Raw genomic sequence first — 19800 nt, forward strand, 5'->3', positions numbered from 1 at the left:
CATCTTCCTCTTAGCGTACGTCACGAGAAGATGGTTTAGGTTCGTGCAAAGTCTAACAAATTTACAGATAAGAGTCCGCATTGTAGTACGTTCTTGCATTGGACTGGTTGGCTTAACGAAATTCTGGAAAAAAAAGGGTAAGCGATTTTCAATAAAGAGTCTTTTTTTTTATTACGTTTTTTAAAGTATTTATTAAGAGTGAAAAAAGTTACATAGGAAAAATTGTTTACAATGGTTTTTCTCGCGTACATGAGTTTATATTATTAAATAAAATGGCAGAGTCAAATTTCAATCTTTTTTATCATTACAAGACCCCAAAGCTAACTAAATCCCTGTTAAATTATCTAAGGCAATGTTTTTTTCACCAATCTTATTTTGCGTGTACTAAAGATATTTTGTTAATGACGGGTAGAAAACATATTTCAATGGTTCAAGACGGTAACAGATTTCAATGACTTTTAGAAAGTACTTTAAATAGAACGTACAGGAATAATGCAATAATATATTTCTACCAATGTTTTGTTTTCATGCTAGATTGCGTAAACCACCCACGTTGTCCTAACTAGTTAACCAATACTTTCTGATTCTATTTTAATTTTTTTGTTTTTGGATGGTTTATTTTATTCGAAAGTAAATGGTTTGATTTTCGAGAATGTGCTAGTGCGATTAGATCTAATGGTAGTAAGACGCCCTAACATTTATGCATAGGGGCTCGTGACGTACCGATTCTCACGTGACTTGTTCATTTTTCCGAGCGAGCGCGCGCGTACCATTGATAAGATAGCTGAACTTTGTTTTATTTGACGATACAATCGGAAAGGTTTGTGTAGAAATTCTGTCTTGTCCCATGTTACATTTTCAGCCTTTTGGAGCGTTCATTGTACATACAGCCTTTCCACAATCAATGTAATTTAAATAAAGTTATTGAAAGATTGAAGCATTTTTTTTTTGTATACTTAGATGGAATCATATATTACCTACTTTATCAAGTCAAAGTTTAGTAAATTATACCCAGGATATAAGTTATCATGTTGACTTATAACCCTAACTTAATAATTTAAGCAATTCTTTTCTCTCTCTCTCTTAAAGAAATCTTATTGTAATAAGCTTAAAAATTTAGGAATAAACTTATATTATAGGATGAAGAAAAGTCAATAGACATTTATTTGTAAATTATTCGCAATTTTATTTATTTATTTATTTATAAAACGAACTACAGTTCGGTCTCTGGGAGGCTTAGGGTAATGACAGCATCCCATGAAATCGAACGCTGAGCACTCCTCCTGTCGACGGCTTCTCTTCGACCCTCTTCTTCCACAGTACGTACAGCGGAGATGGGGCGGGAACTCCTTTATAAGATGCCCGGGGATGTGTTTGGTATAGACATTACCATGTCGAAAAATTACTCCCATTTGATAATGCGCGCACTCTCGACCCCAGCAAAAGAAGAGTGCTCCACCTCTTACAGCCAATTCTTCCGTACATTCGCCGCAGTGAAAGCAAATCATAGATTCGGTTGTCGTACCGACGTACTCATTTCCCGAGGCCAAAGTTATGGAAATAGGATCCATTACTATAAAATTAGTAAGAATGAATGATTGAATATAATATATATACAAAGTTTAGAATTTACAATTGACGTATATCTACGTACTTAGTCCCTCGAGCCGATTCCGAACGAATTGGCTGTTTTCTTAATACTATCTCTCAATTTTTCTGTTTACCCTTTTTATACTCGAAAAAAACAATTTACAACTGACATCATAATTATAAACTGGGGGCGGGGGTAGAAGAGAAAACTTTTCGAAAACCAATCAAATTTAGTTATATCAAAATCAAAACAGTAGTCCTCCAAATTGGTAGTCAACCCAAAAATAAGTAATTAAAAATTTAAAGGGTTCTAGAAATCGTTATCATACTCGTATCTTATTAAACGGTACAGATGTTTGCGAAACAATTTTGGTCAGGGACACTTTACGTGTTTCACTTTATCGATTTAAAATCATAGTTTTAAGCAAAATCGTAAAAACTAAGTACTTACTTTCTTAATTACAAGTACGCTAGAATCCGCCTGTCGACGTTACGCGAAAGTAATGGTTGTAACAGCAATCCGAATACTGCTCAATAGTAGGCGTTGGTAGAGTAATTCGTATTCCTGTTTGTGACCCCAGAGCGTCAATGACATAGGACCATTTTTCAGTAAGACAATCCCAAGATTGAATTGAGACAACGATACTATTGACACCGTTTGTTAAGTACACGGCTGGGGCACCATCAGTCTCTTAAAGAAATCTTATTGTAATAAGCTTAAAAATTTAGGAATAAACTTATATTATAGGATGAAGAAAAGTCAATAGACATTTATTTGTAAATTATTCGCAATTTTATTTATTTATTTATTTATAAAACGAACTACAGTTCGGTCTCTGGGAGGCTTAGGGTAATGACAGCATCCCATGAAATCGAACGCTGAGCACTCCTCCTGTCGACGGCTTCTCTTCGACCCTCTTCTTCCACAGTACGTACAGCGGAGATGGGGCGGGAACTCCTTTATAAGATGCCCGGGGATGTGTTTGGTATAGACATTACCATGTCGAAAAATTACACCCATTTGATAATGCGCGCACTCTCGACCCCAGCAAAAGAAGAGTGCTCCACCTCTTACAGCCAATTCTTCCATAACTTTGGCCTCGGGAAATGAGTACGTCGGTACGACAACCGAATCTATGATTTGCTTTCACTGCGGCGAATGTACGGAAGAATTGGCTGTAAGAGGTGGAGCACTCTTCTTTTGCTGGGGTCGAGAGTGCGCGCATTATCAAATGGGAGTAATTTTTCGACATGGTAATGTCTATACCAAACACATCCCCGGGCATCTTATAAAGGAGTTCCCGCCCCATCTCCGCTGTACGTACTGTGGAAGAAGAGGGTCGAAGAGAAGCCGTCGACAGGAGGAGTGCTCAGCGTTCGATTTCATGGGATGCTGTCATTACCCTAAGCCTCCCAGAGACCGAACTGTAGTTCGTTTTATAAATAAATAAATAAATAAAATTGCGAATAATTTACAAATAAATGTCTATTGACTTTTCTTCATCCTATAATATAAGTTTATTCCTAAATTTTTAAGCTTATTACAATAAGATTTCTTTAAGAGAGAGAGAGAAAAGAATTGCTTAAATTATTAAGTTAGGGTTATAAGTCAACATGATAACTTATATCCTGGGTATAATTTACTAAACTTTGACTTGATAAAGTAGGTAATATATGATTCCATCTAAGTATACAAAAAAAAAATGCTTCAATCTTTCAATAACTTTATTTAAATTACATTGATTGTGGAAAGGCTGTATGTACAATGAACGCTCCAAAAGGCTGAAAATGTAACATGGGACAAGACAGAATTTCTACACAAACCTTTCCGATTGTATCGTCAAATAAAACAAAGTTCAGCTATCTTATCAATGGTACGCGCGCGCTCGCTCGGAAAAATGAACAAGTCACGTGAGAATCGGTACGTCACGAGCCCCTATGCATAAATGTTAGGGCGTCTTACTACCATTAGATCTAATCGCACTAGCACATTCTCGAAAAATAAACCAGTTCTTGGGAATAAGAGACGGTTTTTTTTTATCAAAGATAAGCCAATTTATAGTTTATTGTATGAAAATATTAATTAATTCGGAAATATATTCGATGCTTACTGTTTTTTTATAAGAATACGCTGAAATACATTTTCCAATACGTCAAAAATTAAAGCTAGACCTAAAAACCTGTAAAGTGTAAATAGTTAAGACTAAATTTCTAACCCTAACCCATGAAAGTACATTTTCCATAAATCATATCCTAACATGAATGCATTTGTTAAGAATACATGGTTTTTTTTAAAAAATACGCTAATTAATTTCGTAAAACAAGCATAGATTTTAGTTAGCCCTTCCTCCAAAATGTCCAATAGAGCTAGTACATTCTCGATAAATATACATGTTCTTGTGGGAATAAGAGACGTTTTTTATCAAAGTAAGCCAAGTTTAAAGCTTATTGTCATTGGTTCCATAACAAAAACCATATTGTAACGTGATAATGGCTGCTCACTAATCCCAATTCCATGTGAAACTCTTCCAGTTTCTTTAAGTTCCTTTTGAGTTACAAAATAGGGTTTTAGAAATAGATTTTTCCTATTTCATTAAATATAAGTATTAAAATTAGAATTGCTTCATTAAATTATGCATTTGTACTGTACTGTACACAATACCTGCATTTGAAATTGTATAACATAAAAACACAGTTTTAAAAAAAAATATATCAAGGTTTTCAATTCAGTTAAAAATAATTAAATTAGTTGTATTGTGTTTATATTTTTAACTTAATTGCATTGATGTTTTAAAAGCAAACCTCGGGCCTAAGAAACAGGCAAAGTGTAAATTGCTAAGACTAAATTTCTAACTCTAATAATGTGTAAATCAATTATACAATTATCTATTCATAAGTGTTAGAGACTTTATTACAATGAAATAAAACCATGTAGAAATGTATATGTTATAAATTTAAGAAAACTCAAACATTCTGTTTTAAATCAACAATTTTATTATTCTTTCTTATCATTTTTTTTATACAACCATTTGTTTTTATATAGATAACCTGAGGACGGCTATAATATGAACATATACCTAAAAAAAATCGGGAATTAAACAAAAACAACCTTAAGTTTACTATTTTTATATATTCACACGTCCTCAATTATGCAAATTTTATATAAACATTTCGACTATACATATTTCATAATTAATATTTACATAAATAATTATTTTTATATAAAATCGTACAATTCTATCAGAACTTAAACCGGAAGATTCAGGCATATAATTTCCAAAAACACAAACTACATTTGGAGTACTAATATTTATACTCACACAATTATATTTCGTACTAACAATTTCACCATCTTTTAAACTTTCAAATACTGCCAAGTGTTCGTCGCATATTTTTGTACTTCTCAAGGTGTTAAAGAAAAAGTGGTTCACACCAGAGCAAACTTTTTTCAATTGAAAAAGCATTTCACTCCCCGAAACTGTCACTTGCTGACAATGTACAAAATTGGGCTTACGGGATTTCAAGTAATTTAACATCCACGATTTTCCTTCATTTCCATCTTTTCCTATTACAAATATTATTTTTCTGTCTGAGAGAATTAAATGTTCCAATAAACTTTTTTGCCATGGTCTAAGTTCTATATCTTTGTTTATTCGTTTAGGGGTTTTCATTTGTTCCACCCAAGCACTTGTCAAATTTCCAAAGAGATGCGATGGTAGTCCAGATCGAGCAACGGCTTCTGCGCGGACTCGTTGTTTATCAATTTCCGCTTCTACTTTGCCTAAGTTTACTTTGTGTGGGCTTATACTGCAACGTCTAATATGTCGACTCAGTTGTGATTTAAACGATTTATTGCACGTTGTACAAGATGTACGTTTACATTTATGGGTTCTTAATCTATAGCTACGTATTCGTTTCTCGCAACTTGGACACTGAATATATTTGTTTCGACCCATTTTGAATATATTCAAAGGAGACAAACACGTACGTTTTACTCGAACCAGAAAATATTTAAATTCAATGTGTAAGACGTGGACATTTAGCAAAAGACGATTGCAAGGACTAACTAGTAACGTTTGCGGCGAATATTGCGTAATGTATATTTTGCATAGAACTAAAGGACAGAGTACAAAAACGTACTACCAAAAGTTTTCCAAAAATTGGGAAAAAAACGACAGCAAGATATTTTTATCTTTCGCAAATCATGCTAGAAAAATCATCACATCGAATTTAGCGAATCCATTAGCTAGAGAGAGAGGTATGGTGACTGACTGGAAAAAATCCGGTTCCAGAGGATAAAACAATATATTCCCACGCTATCTGGTATCTTTTAGAGATATGACCCGACCTCTCTCGAAAACATGCGCGCACTTCTATGAGTGCCAAACCATTTACTTTCGAATAAAATAAACCATCCAAAAACAAAAAAATTAAAATAGAATCAGAAAGTATTGGTTAACTAGTTAGGACAACGTGGGTGGTTTACGCAATCTAGCATGAAAACAAAACATTGGTAGAAATATATTATTGCATTATTCCTGTACGTTCTATTTAAAGTACTTTCTAAAAGTCATTGAAATCTGTTACCGTCTTGAACCATTGAAATATGTTTTCTACCCGTCATTAACAAAATATCTTTAGTACACGCAAAATAAGATTGGTGAAAAAAACATTGCCTTAGATAATTTAACAGGGATTTAGTTAGCTTTGGGGTCTTGTAATGATAAAAAAGATTGAAATTTGACTCTGCCATTTTATTTAATAATATAAACTCATGTACGCGAGAAAAACCATTGTAAACAATTTTTCCTATGTAACTTTTTTCACTCTTAATAAATACTTTAAAAAACGTAATAAAAAAAAAAGACTCTTTATTGAAAATCGCTTACCCTTTTTTTTCCAGAATTTCGTTAAGCCAACCAGTCCAATGCAAGAACGTACTACAATGCGGACTCTTATCTGTAAATTTGTTAGACTTTGCACGAACCTAAACCATCTTCTCGTGACGTACGCTAAGAGGAAGATGGTGGAAATTCCCAGTCTCACGAAATTAATTATCTACGAACACTATTTAACCAATGGAAAAATTTACAGACTTTACCCACACTGAATAGATTCCACACTCAATCACTAACTTAGATTTCATCACGGAAAAGAAGGAGATAGGATATAGGGGCTAGGAAATGGTGGGGATGGAAAATGGTATAAAAAGGGAGTAAATCAATTAGAACAAATTATTCTGATCTGGACCGATGCAAAAAGAAATCAAAATGCGGTAAATATTATTTTAACATTTAAATAACTTTTGGGACAAAAAAATTAAAGATTTTAATTTTCTTCATGTAGAATTGAAGAGATTATAAATAGAATTTTATGGACGAGCCGAAATGACGATAGTATAAAATATGAGCTTAGATTAAGGTAATAAATTAAATTTCACGAATTATATATGCTGTACTAAAGTTAAAATTTTATGTATTGTTCTGTTAGGATTGAGGAGAGAGAAGATGTAGCAGGAAATCGGATGTTCCTACAATTTGTAGAGCATCAGCTATACTGGGATGATAGGAGCTCCATACATAGTAGTATGGTTCTACTATCCATACCTATTAATATGGAATAAAAAAATTAACTTTTATCACGATTCTTTTATTTTCCTATCCAACAATAATCATTTCAGTATATATCAAACATTACAATAACAAGGATTATATGCAATTGCAATTGCTAAAATAGTGTATTCTACCGAGTTAATAGTCTCTAAGATTTCCTCCTGGGGGTTCCCCCGAAACAGGATTAATTTTTATCAAAGTTGTATCAGAAGTAAATTAGGGGGGAAGTAAGCGCAATGTATTTTCAGCTATTCTAATCTGCCTAATTTAACACGTGACGAATTTTTTATCGCTAACCGATGAGCAGTAACCTCTATTTTTGGTTACATTTTACATTCTCCCGTGACATCAATTGGTTTCAACCAATGAGAAATCAGGATTTACTTGAAGTTTCGAGTGTTATTTGATCTCTAGATATACGACTCAGCGTTCTTTTAGTTCCTGGACCTCATCGAGAAGAGACACGTAGATTTTCGCGCTCCGTTCCCGCCTTCTCGACTCTATTTACTGGCAAAGGCTTAAGGATTTCCGTAAAAGTAAGTGACTTTATTATTTTACTGTAGAGGGAAATTAGGCCTTGTTTAAATTGAAGTAAATAGACTTAGATTCTAGTCAAATAGTCTTAGAGTCTAACCAAAATAAATAGAAAAAACATTTATTGAAATTTAGGCTTAACCAATTAGGCTTAAGAATGTTGACAATAGCTTATAGAAACTATCAGTTTACAGTATGGACATCGAAGCGTATCGACTTGAAACTTTTCGTCACTGGAGAAACCCCCACGTTACTAAGGAACAACTAGCGAAGGCTGGATTCTACTATATTCAGCGGGGCGATGAAGTACGATGTTACAAGTGCCATGGCGTATTAGAAGGATGGGAATCAGGAGACGTACCAGAATGGGAACATGCTAGATTCTTTCCACACTGTCCGTCGAGGGATAATTCACCATCGGAAAAAAAGTACCTTTCGCAAGAATGGGAGATCCCGGCACCACCAAGGGCAGCGGCACTGGAGGATGACGATTTCATATCTATTCCGGTCAGACGTGGTGAGGTAGAACTTTTATTAAAATTATTTATACAATCCGCACTTGCAGAAGGTAGTTCGTTTCAGCCCATTAAATGAAATTGTACATATTCCTTACGAAGATCGAGTTAATTTTTTTTATATTGATAAAATGCGATTTAAACGCGTTATTTATAATGTCGGTCTAATATTAGAACCTGTTTTACGCAATCATGTAATTAAAAGTAAAATAAAATTGGAAATTAATTAAATTGAAAATAACTTGTTATTATTGCCTAGAGATTAGAAATTAAGGAGGTCTGAAGCGATAAGCAAAACGGGGTAAAAATCTAATCTCCAGATATCTGCGCGAGGAAAACAAATTCTGGAGAATGGGGATGGGGGAAAGCAACTGGTGATTAGAAGGGGTGAAAGCAATGGGGGAAAGGAGCTGGTGAACGAGAGATAAAGTATCCAGTGAATGGGGGGTGGGGGAAAGCAACCCGTGAACGGGGGAATCTGGTGATTAGAAATTCTGGTGATTAGAAATTCTGGTGATTGGAAATTCTGGTGATTGAGATGGGGGCGCGGGTGGGGGAGGAACGGGGGAAAGCAGTGGGAGCCAAGCAAACAGCTTTGTGTCCTTCCGGTGATTGAGAATGAAATTCTCAATCACCGAAAGGACATCCCTTATCTCTTTCTTATCGTTGGATATATAAATTGCCACCCTAAGTGAAAAGGTGGATGCCGCCCACCATCAGGAGACCCGGGTGGGCAAACTAATATAAAAACTGTTGAGCCCATGTGATTACCTTTAGTAAGATATACTATTTACCATCCTATGTTAAAGAGTGGCCACCGCCCACCCTCAGGATACACGGGTGGGCAAACCAATTCATAAGCTGTTGAGGTCATTTGAGTTCCTATCGTTAGATAGACGTAAAGTATCAAAGGTGAAATAGGTAAGCAAAACACGACAAACATAACTTTTTTAAATTATTGAAATTAGTGGAAAAATGATTTAAAGAAATTATTAAACTGGGATTCAAATATGTTTATTTTAGGAAATTTATATCAAACATTTGGGTATGGTTCAAACACCAAAATTCATATTATTGCACAAATTCAAAAAAAAGATACCCTTGAATGTAATTAAGCTTAATTTTTGGATTTTTTGGTCTCCCATATTCTAAGTACATAAATTCATTCTTGATTAATGCATATTGGTTTTGACTTAACTTGCAAGGTAATTTGACAAAAAGCTATATTTTAAATTTCGATCTATTTGTGGTAGAACTATAAACGGGTAGTCTTTACGTTAACTTGTAAGTTAATATACCTAAGTTTTGCGAATGGTATACGGCAAAGATTATCGTAATAAAAATTTACATTCATAGATATAAAAATACATATGCCCGAATGCCCCTAGTTTTTGGATGAGTATGGGAGTCCAATAATTAATAATGGCGGTACGTAATAGTGTGAAGGGAAATAGAGTCTTCAATGCTTTAACTGTTTAAGCGTACACGTGTTCTTAATAATATAATACCTTCTCCCGATAGTGACTGCAATTTATTATTGTTTCTTTATGGTTCCATTATTGCTTTTATTACCCAAAAGGAAGTTCGTCAGGTGTGGATTGAACTCGTAGTTTGTCTTTGAGCCTTTTGGTGGTGTAACGAGTGATGAAGTTTTTCAATGTCTCTTGTTGATTTATTTGAATAAGAAAATAAGTATCTCAATGTGGGGCTTTTAGAGCATTTATAAGTACATATGGGGAAGAGGGCATTTAAAATGTTCGAGCTCGTTTATTCGAGTACTCACTTTCGAGTGAGTCATCTTAAGCAAGTGTGCCCACCACCCACCACCCACCACCCGACGCGAAGTTTGAGGTTCACTTGACCTTAAACTCCGAAAATATACGTAAAATAAGGCGGAAAAAGGGACCAGAATTTCGACAACTTAACTAGACAACTCCCCCCGCGTCACTAAAGCTGACGAGAATACAGTTGAAGTTCCGAACCAATTATGGTAAGCTTCCAGTGGCCGAGAGCGTAAAGGCGTCATTATTTGGAGTTTTTTACTGGCCGTTTGTGAGTTCGAATCGCGGTTTCGCCAAAACTGCAAATTATTTTCGCAGCGCCATCTGCCGTGTCGTTGCTTTCCACACCAAACAAACAAACACACAACACTTAACGACAATCCATCCATAGCAATAGTCCCACTTTGATATATATATATCTCGATGTGGAACTAAAAACTCTAGTCCCAGATCCACGTTTAAAAAAAAATTAGATCAAGAAAATATTCTTACTTTTTCCCCAAGTTTTTATTTTTTAGGCATAGTAATAGCAGAGTGTAAAGTCGCTTCGCTACAGAGAGGCGCCTCTTCCTATCCCCGTAATGTTAAAATTTCGTGGTACGTTTTTTCCCCATGAGAGCGTTGAAGAAGCAGACGACGGTGTTTGCAATTCCCGGACACACGATGGCACTGTAAAATTGCTTATCAAAGAAAAATAAATTTTGCTCTCAGTAGGTTAAAGTTGAATTCAGCTCAGTCAGCTGTGATGTTAAATTATTTTAACTATTTAAGTAAAACAGTTGATTCCGTAAGAAATATAAAAGTAAGTACAAGAAAAATCCCTCCCTATTTCATTTCATTTCATTATTATCAACTGTACTTTTTTAATATATCAAAAGAAATTCGTGGAATCTAAAGTGGAATATTTTATGGGCTGGCCAAGTCTTAATTAAATATACCAAAACCATGGTAGAACATTGGTGTTTTGAATAGCAGCGGTGAATTAAATATTCTGAAATATAATTAAGAACATTTTCTTTTAGAAGGTTTGGACTTTCAATGGCTTTGCAAATTTCTAAATCTTCGTCAGTGAATTGTCCTTTACCTTGCAAAACCCAATGGTTATCATATTTGGACAATTCTTCATCATGGTCCAGGAGCTGGTGCTTTAAACGAGTCTGTTTAAAATAAAGTCATCCAAATTGTCAATTCAATATGAATCTGATGGTTTTAAGAGGCTATTGACTGATGCCGCTCTGTACGCGGCCTGGTATTGTTGAGGATTTGGATGATCTCAATTGTCTCCTTATTGGCGAAAGGAACCAAAGTAGTTTTCTAAAACTCTTGACTAATTCTTGCAGTTACTAAGAACTTAAAACCAAAATTATCCTTTATATCATTCCATAGGAGTAGCAAAGACTGAATTGATAGTTTCCACCATTCAATACAAGGTAAGGTTTTATACCTACAGTTCTGAAGCTACCATATATTAAACCTTTCCAATTTTTCTTTCAGCATTGGTATGTGGATGGATTGATCAGTCATTGCTCTCTTACAGTGTTTTTCATTGTTTAATGTCCTGCTATTGCAGCAATCAAAAAGGCCGTTCATGTGTAAGAGGAACTCTGCTGTGTATGTGTTTTCAATTGTTAACTCTCCCAATCCCAGTGAACAGGACATTTGAATTAGAAACACTTTGACTGCAAATTTGGGCAGCTAAACTGACTTTCATGTTAGAAAATGCTGGTAACTTGATATGTTTACGTTTCAGCTTGTGTGTGCTTTGAAACTTACCAATTTCTTGGTCTATTTTGAAAAAATGTTCTAGGACTGCCCAAGAAACTAGATTGCCTTCCACTATTATGGGGTACCGTTTGAAATTGTTCCTCACACTTTTCAAGAGATGTGGAGGATCAATTTCAATGAATGGCTTTTCCACTGATATCCCCATACTTTTGAAAAAATTTTGATTGCCTGTTCCTTGGTCACAGACTACAGCTTTAACAATAAGGCCAATACGTTTTAGGTGAGTTAAGCAATCATGAAGCAATATCTTCAAAGTCTGTTCGTGACAAGCATCTTTTGTGAGGAAGTAACCAATTGGTGGTTTGAATTTCAGTTTTATGTCATTCACCATGAACACTAGGGCCTGATTTGCGTACTATTTTGACCTTCCATATGGACCGAAGTCTACGAAACCTTCAATGTTATCGTTTTCATTATTGTCAAAATGTTTAGTTGAATGGCTATAATTATGTTCAGTACAAATATATTTAAATGGAATAGAATTCAATAGGAATTGACTTTATCCACTGTAAAAAAATTCATTTAAAGCTAGTGTTCATCATTGTGAATATTTTATATAAATTATCATTTTCTTCGTTGAATTGATTTTGGAGAAAATAATTTGGCATTTGTAGTGCTGCGTTTACCTTACACCAGATTGTAGTTGTAACATGATCTTCAGGTGCATTTTCATTTGCTACTATTTGAATTAATTATAAATGAACATAAGGCAGTAAGAGACCATGGCGGGATATGTTTTTGCCTTCAGTTTACCTAGGAAAAACCGTGGTTTCATTGGAATTTTCCAAAAAAAATAGTAGGTGTAACTAATGGTGTAAGCCTGTTTTTGGTTTTGATATTCATAAAACAATCGTCAGTGAAATGAAGACCGCAAAATACGTGGTTAAAGTGTAAGTAATCTGTAGTTTTATTTTGGAGCTTTTCACTGTTTACATTTTGCAGCCACTGCAGAACTATTAAGTTTTAAGAAATGTTAATGTATTAGAATAGGCTTATTAAATTAAAACGCGTATTCACCGGTCTTTATCCCTTGGAAACTTGAAAACAAAAGACAGACGCGTGGTTAGCTTTTTATTCGATTTACAATTTTTAGCCGAACAAGACATTTCAAAATAAATTAAACTCGCAAAAATACCTAAAACACTCTTCCTTTTTTGCGTCTTCTCAAACTCTAATCTAGCGCGCGCTGGAGATACTACTAGCGCCATCAAACGCCCGGGAATTGTGGACATTCTCGGCGAATAAAATCGTACCACGGATTTTTTAAAGAGAGGCGCCTCTCTGTAGCGAAGCGACTTTACACTCTCTGGTAATAGTACGACTTTCTGGCTAAAGCGTAAAATAATCGGTACAAAAATTGTCTTATTTCCAGCTCATATAAAGACTGGACATAAACCGAATTCTCTTAAACCAAAGTATAACAAATGTTTTTAGTGCCGCTGAACTCTATAGTCTGTACGAAAAGTTTGACCGACTTTAGGCTGATTTCATAGAACGCTCCATTAATTAGAAAAAAGTGTTTTCTTATTTGGTTAGTTCAATCAAAGATTATTTATTTATTCCGCCGACCTCTACTTCAAGCTCAGCAACAATTGCTTATTTTTCCCTTGGTTAAACTTCTTTGATTTTTGCTGTGCTTCTTCGCTTTCCCCTTGTTTAAATACTTTCGAATTTCTGAATTATAAATGTAAATCTATATAATAAAAAGCTGTTGGTTGGGTGGTAGGTAGGTAGGTAGGTAGCTAGGTAGGTAGGTTCGTCAACCGATTTCGGCGACTTATTTCTCGATTTTCTGACGCTTTTCGCGCGCGCGCTACCGGCGCGAGCTTCGCGTGGCATTTTTTTACGTACGCTACGATTTGCGTTTTCGCATCGAGGTCGGCTTCGATTTCCGATTTGGTTTTTAGTTTTTTTATGAAAAATTTTCTTAAGTGACGCAAATGTCAGTTTCTAAAAATGCTCAAAATCTGTCGCCCCTGAGAGTTGGGCCGTGTTTGTCCCAACACACAATACACCCGAAATTTTTCTCTCTTGCAGCCGCGAATTACGGGGGGGGGGGGGACCGTGAAGGGGTAGTATCAGAAAGCCTGTGTGTTTCGGAAACGGGGATGGGGAGGGGGGAGGTTCGGGTTCGTTCCGATTTGAAAGTCCCGTGGTCTCTCGGCGTACGTTAGTCCCGTGCCCCGTGGTCTTTATGCATCAGCCATTGGATACAGGGGGTTTAAAGCGGTACAGGGAGGTTTGGAACGACTGCGAGTTTAAGTTGTTTGTGCCGGAAAAAGGGTACCACGGAAATTCTCGCGTTGGACAGGGGGAGGGGAATACTACGGAAATTATCACATGTGATAAGCGGAGAGGGGGTACCACGGTAATTATCACATGGGGAAAATGGGGATGGGGTACCCCGGGAATTTTCACATATGAAAAAAGGGGAGGAAGGGCTTTGCAGCGGTGGTTCGACTATGGGGTAAAGGGTACTACGGAAATTCTAGCATGGAGAAAAGGGGGAGAGGGTACCGCGGTAATTATCACATGGGAAAAAGGGGGAGGGGTACCCCGGTAATTATCTCATGGGGAAAAGGGGGGGGAAGGGCCTTACTGCGGTGGTTTTACTATGGGTAATAGAGCGCCACGGTAATTATAACATGGGAAAAAAGGGGAGGAACGGTAATTATCACATGAAAAAAAATGGGGAGGGGGTATCCCGGTAACTAACACATGGAAAAAAGGGGAGGAAGGGCCTTACTACGGTGGTTCGACTATTGGGTAAAGGGTGTCACGGAAATTCTCGCATGGGTAAAAGGGGGAGGGTGCCTTACTGCAGTGGATCGACTATGGGGAAAAGGGTGCCAAGGAAATTATCCCATGGGAAAAAGGGGTCGGGGGGCGTACAGGAGTTGAGCGCCTCAAAACACACAACTAGCTGAGGGTCCGCCTGTAAGGCGGGCTTCTCGGCTAGTCTTTAAAATAAAAAGCTGTTGGACTTTTTTGGACTATCTCGGTTCCGGATCCGGTTCCGGTTCCTAAATATTTGCTTTATCGGTTCCGGTTACGGTTCCGGTTCTTAAAATTTTAATTTAACGGTTCCGGTTTCGGTTCCGGTTCTCAAAATTTAGCACCGATCGGTTCCGGTTCCTAAACGGTTCCTATACGGTTCCAGTGTGTTTAGTATTAATTAAAGTTAAATACAGAAGCAATTCAAATGAAGTCAAAGAGAAATAAAATCCACCACATTTATTTATATAGAATATAAAATTGGTTTTTGATAAATTATATTATAAAAATAGTAGCTTTCTTAGTGGCGTAGCGATGGGTTCAGGGTCCTCCCGCGAAACTGTTTTTGGGGTCCCTTATAATTATTAAGGCCGAGTCGCGATTATCGCCATCTAGAGTTAGGGCTAACATGTATCGCCTTCTACAATTAGATTTAACACGTACTTGCGTGTTAAATATATAAAACGCTTAAGAATGGCTTTAAGCCCTAAGTGAAACCATTAAGATAAATCACGGCAATCAGCGTCTGGAGCATTAAAAACAAAGGTTATGGTAGAACTTGGAAGTCTGGAGTTCAGACTCCCAATTCCGACCAGAATCACGATCTAGACGACTTAATTAAAAATTATTGCTACTATGCTCTCGTAGGGAACTCATGTAAGCGGGTTATTTGTTTATTCAATAAAGTAGGGTAAATATGAAATCTTCTGTTTGAAAATTCCCACGGTTTCACCGTTTCAAGATGGAGGCGGTGGGGAATGATGTACTTTCAAGTTTTGGGGAGACATTGCCTTCCCTTCCGCTCCTCATTTCAGGGGCGAAGGAACGTTTTAGAAGTTGGAGGGGGCTAAGAGGAAGGAAACAGGGGTCTAGGAGCTTAGCCCCCGATGTAGAGTGAGTAATCGGTCGCGAATGTCATTAAGGCATTAACAGTAACAACAGTTGTTACCCATATGGCGCCATAGAGCGGAAAAATAAAAACTTTTTTTTATTATTTTAATTCTTTTTAAAGTATTTTTTTGTGTGTTTTTATTTTAATTTTCCTTTTTTTTTCAATAAAACTTGATTTCCCCATATAAAAGGAATACAAAAGAAAAAAGAATTAACGTTATTTTTCATATTGGTTACAAATAGCATCCCCCATAAACTCCTTACGTAATAAGGTACACCACCTCAACTCAGAAACCAAACCAAATATAAAAGATTTTGTTTTAGTTTTTGTTTCATATTATTTTATAAGAACAATTTAAAACCGATATTACTAACTTAATGCTAACAAATCTTTATTACCTCACCCAAATTTATTAAAAGTAACATGATTAAACCCTGAAATATAGTCTAGATATAATTGTCATTGGATTGGGTTGGTCATTTCGGTTTGTTTTGTGTTTAATATTAGACTCTTGTCTTTAATTAATGTTTACAGAATAATTAACGGGATATTTGAAACAGGTAACTGATACTCATAAAATTAAGATATTATTTACATTATTAATAAATTAAACTTATCCCCAAAACCCCTGTCGCCCCCTATAACCTTTTAATGTTTGGTATGCCCAGAAAACCCCTAACTCAAGCTATCCCAATATATTACCCATTTAATGTTAAATTAAATTGCCTAGGTTAAAAAACCCTTTTTAAGGAATTCATTAGCCTTGGATTAGTTAAAATCCTTTCCCATTGTCCACCATTTCACACCTTCCTTCTCCCCGCCACCCTGGCGCTAACGAAATCGAGAATAACAAGTCGAAGGTCGATTGCACCACGGACCTCAACTAGTCGAAAAAGACCCCAACAACCCCCTGTCAAAAACTGTACTGCATCGATAACAGCCAACTTGCCGATCCAGATGCCCAGGGACCAAGAAAATATTAGTTCGTCACCCCAAAAACGAGAGAGAGAAAGGATAAGCATAAGCTTAAGGAAGCGTCGGTGGGATTTTAAAATAGGAAAGCAACAGCCCCCACAAATCAAAGACGTGGAAATAATTCGACGTCATTCTAGAACCATAACCAAGAGCAAGTAACACACCCAGACCTACACAGCCAAAAACAACAAAACCAGAGAGCAAGCCCCAAAAAGAGATAAGTCAGAACTCAGTTGCTCGGAGGAAGAGAACCTTACCTCAATGGTTAACCCTAAGAGATCCCCAGTTCGGACTCCGTTCCGCGATAACCCCTTGTCGGAATAAAAGAGGCAAAATGCCCAAATAAATCCCCCAGAAAAGATGCCAATAGGCACAAAAAGCAATTCCAATTTAAAGAAACCCCAAAATAAAAACTTTCAGCGTTAGCGAGAGTAACTTCCGGTCAGGCATAATCCCCAGAAAGGGAGTCTTTTCCATCCGTCGTCGAAATCTACCGTTTGCGAGATACAACCCTGGTTTCATCCCTTCTTTGTCGAGAAACAAAGTCGTCCTCGTAGTCTGCAAACATCCCCACCACTTCGAGACACCAGAAAAGAGCACCCCAAGAAAGTGAAGACGGCCAGCCCGAAACCATCAAATCGTAACGTTGAAATTTACCTATTCTCCATCACCCCTACTGCAGTCGCCAACTAGGCTCAAACAAACATTCCGTCGAATCCGTCGCCACTGAGTCTCATCCCTAGAAACTTGTTCACATCTCTCCCCCTCCCCCATAATATCTTTCAGTGGCCCATTATTGGTTCTTAAAAGTGTATTTCCAGCTCTCTCCCCGCCCCCCTCCTTTTTAGAAAACGGAAAATCCCATAGAATACCTTGCAAAAAAAAGATAATCCGAAGAAGAAGGAAAAAATAGAACTCATTCCTAAATTTCCAAACCAAGTGTCAGTACAATTTTTATTTCCCCGATCTTAAATCCTCTTTTTTTCCCCTAATGTCGTCAATTCGAGGTAACCCTAGCCGCGACATGTGTAAGTTATAATTTCATTTATTGTGTTTTATTGTTTGATTAGATTTTGAAAGGGTCAATTAAAAATCTTTACTTTTTGATTTGAATTTTGTCATTGTGTTATCATACGAGTCGTTTATGAATTTAAGATACACAAATCCAAAGGAGTGTAGCTTCACCAAATGCATGTGTTACTGTTTGACTACTATGTAAATGGGCGGGAAAAGACACAGTTGAGCTTCTTTAAGCTTTATATGCTGATAAATTGAGAAATTGAGCTTTTAAAGATTTCAACTGACCAAAAAGTTGAAAGGGCAATAACATTAGTTGCCCCTCCCAGCAAAATTCTAGGGAGGAGCATGTCCCCCTGGTTCCTACGCCCCTGCCTCATTTCATTGAAAAATATAAAGACGGGATTTCAATTCAATTCAATTCAATTCAATTTAAATTATTTAATTATCTTTAGACATTTTTGTACAAATTCGAGGGCCAAGTCAACAAAATTTAAAACGTAGTTTTTTATGGTTTTTTTCACTGATTGTATAGATATCAGATTTGTAAATGACTTATAAATTTCATTGTATAATTTAACCCCGGAATAAAAAATCGAGGTAATTTTTTTAGTTGTACGACAATTAGGAATTTCTAAAATATGTTCAAATCTATGACTCGTTTTCATTTCAGTTGAGTATATCGTTCTAAATAAAGTCCATATTATTTCGTTCAAAAAGCTTTCTCATTTGTGAAATGTAAGCAAATGCATAAGTTGAAATTTTAGATTTTCTAGACAAAAACTACCCAGCCAAGCGATTATATTAAACAAACGAATTAGCCTTACCTTAAAATTTTTAAATTCAGAAACACAACTTAGTTATTAATTTACAAGGTTTAACGATCTGCTATAAAACATGTGTCTCGATACTTTTCAAACTTCAGTATGTCACTTTCATTGTGTACGTTGTTCGGTTATTTATGCGACGGTTATTGTGGTTGTATTTATAAAGTTTTGGGCGCGCCTCTTGAAACATAAAGAAATATTTCAAGCAAGTAAAACTTTAACTTGAGCTGACAGGAGACGAGGCATCGCGCGGATGGACTTTACACAGTCCCATAGGCAATTTGGGGCACCCTCGGTGGCAGACCCCCCCCCCCCCCCCCACTGCGGAGTCTGCCGGGGCGTTATTTACGCCACTGGCTTTTCTGCTGTTTCTCCTCTAAGTCGGTTGCGAAGGGGATCAAAAATTATGCTTGCCCATTGCCCCACTAAATTATTGCGCGGAAGGCACACTAGTAGCAGTACACTCTGTTAAATAAGTCTTCGGCCGTTGGGATTTTGGCACTTATTTGCGATTATATCAAAAACTATGAATGATAGAAAGTTGAAACAAATTTTATTTTTAATATTTTACTAATATCTTTCATACCTATGTCTTGATTCACGTGTAACATTTCCATATCCGCCGGAAACGCCAAATTTCGTTTTTGACAACTTCTTTAATAATGATGTTACGCCCCTGAAACCTGCATTTTTGGATTCAAAAGGGTCGATTCATATTTAGAAAGAGCCATTGTTATCCGGCTACGTCGAACGGCTGCTAAGATATGGCCTATCGAAAATTTGGGTTTCGAGGCACTCCATCCTAGTACGCCCCCAACCCATTTTTCCCATGGGATAATTTCCGTGGCACCCTTTTCCCCATAGTCGAACCTTCGCAGTAAGGCCCTTCCTCCCCTTTTTTCCCATGTGATAATTACCGGGGTAAACCCAGTAAGGCCCTTCCTCCCCCTTTTCCCCATGTGATAATTACCGTTCCTCCCCTTTTTTCCCAATATTCAAAGTAATATTTTTTTGGGTTATTATCTTTCAAAGAACCACTCCTGACTATACATATAAATTATTTTTTATGCCTAGGATTCAGTGAAAAATGAACTGGTCACAGCCGAGGCTGCCCCTTTGAAGGTTAAATTGAACCTAGCACACATTATAGATGATATAAAATGAATCTTTTGCAAGTGTTGATACTTTTGGAAGTATTTATTGTACCATGTGTCTCTTAATGTATTTTCCAAGAATGGTGGATTACAAAACTTCAATACTGAAGGGTATAGGTTTTTT

At 36.5% G+C, this 19800-nt stretch overlaps 1 long non-coding RNA gene across 1 annotated transcript; it reads left to right on the forward strand.

Annotated features, from left to right (window-relative positions):
- Nucleotides 1-11634: 11634 nt before the first annotated feature.
- LOC149936099 (uncharacterized) lies at nt 11635-12288 on the forward strand. Its single transcript, XR_016472366.1, has 3 exons — nt 11635-11757; nt 11840-12037; nt 12131-12288. It is a non-coding gene; the product is annotated as an uncharacterized LOC149936099 (long non-coding RNA).
- Nucleotides 12289-19800: the final 7512 nt, after the last annotated feature.

Source organism: Leiobunum rupestre, chromosome 7 (assembly GCF_980474605.1).
Source record: "Leiobunum rupestre chromosome 7, qqLeiRupe1.1.hap1, whole genome shotgun sequence".
Lineage (NCBI taxonomy): Eukaryota > Metazoa > Arthropoda > Arachnida > Opiliones > Sclerosomatidae > Leiobunum > Leiobunum rupestre.